The sequence below is a fragment of the Humulus lupulus genome, chromosome 2 (genome assembly GCF_963169125.1).
Source record: "Humulus lupulus chromosome 2, drHumLupu1.1, whole genome shotgun sequence".
Classification (NCBI taxonomy): domain Eukaryota; kingdom Viridiplantae; phylum Streptophyta; class Magnoliopsida; order Rosales; family Cannabaceae; genus Humulus; species Humulus lupulus.
Genome location: NC_084794.1, coordinates 53,246,953 through 53,247,952, shown reverse-complemented (window position 1 = coordinate 53,247,952; position 1,000 = coordinate 53,246,953). Strand labels below are relative to the sequence as shown.

At 41.9% G+C, this 1,000-nt stretch overlaps 1 non-coding gene across 1 annotated transcript; it reads left to right on the top strand.

The window, feature by feature from the left end:
* The first annotated feature begins 444 nt into the window (after positions 1 to 444).
* LOC133820451 (small nucleolar RNA R71) lies at positions 445 to 551 on the top strand. Its single transcript, XR_009886860.1, has one exon. It is a non-coding gene; the product is annotated as a small nucleolar RNA R71 (small nucleolar RNA).
* Positions 552 to 1,000: the final 449 nt, after the last annotated feature.

The window sequence follows — 1,000 nt, the reverse complement described above, 5'->3', positions numbered from 1 at the left end:
TGCCCCCATCCTTGGTTGAAAGTATTGGCTTATGGGTTACTCCTATTTTGATTTCCCATGAAACAAACTAATGCGAGATTAAAAGGACAATTATCAAAAGTGTGACCATCACCACAATACACACAAGAAACTTCTACAAGCTGCCCCCTTGGTTGACCCATTTGTGGACTGATACCCACACTCATATTCTTAAGAATATTTGACATAGAAGAAACTTGGGCCGCCAATGAAGTAAGTGAATCAACCTCATGAACACCGACCACTTTCCTCCCCGTAGTTGCTCTAGTAGTTGGCCATTGAGTTATTGTTGGAGATCCTCTCTAGAATTTCATAAGCTTCATTCTATGACTTGGCCAAAAGTCACCATTTGCTGAATCATCAACCACCATTCTTGTATGAGCATTTAGACCATTGTAGAAGGTCTCCATTTGGATGGAATGAGGAATGCCATGATGAGGGCATTTTCTTAGTAACTCTTTGAACCGCTCTAATGCTTCATATAAAGACTTTTCATCTAGTTCTTGGAAAGAAGTGATCTCATTTCAAAGCTTGGGATTCTTAGTAGGTGGGAAGTATTTCATAAAGAATCGCTCGGCCAATTCTTCCCAAGTAGTCACTGAATCTGATGGGAGGGAGTTCAACCAAGCCTTTGCTCTATCTCTCAATGAGTATGGAAATAACTTCAATCTCAATGCATCCTCTGTAACTCTCGGTAGCTTGAAAGAGTCACTCCCCTCCATGAATAAGCGAAGATGGAGGTGAGGATCTTCAGTCGGCATCCCACTAAATTTGTCCACAGTTTGAAGCATTTAGAACATAACTGGCTTCAACTCAAACTGTGCACCCTGAATCTTTGGTCTCAAGATGCCCAGATTGAGCTCATTGAAGAGGGGGAGAGTGTATTGGCTAATGGCACGATCTCGATCATCAGCTACAATAACAACATTCTGCCCATTATTAACAACTGCTCCCCCTTAAACTGCTGCCCCAAGATTTGTTG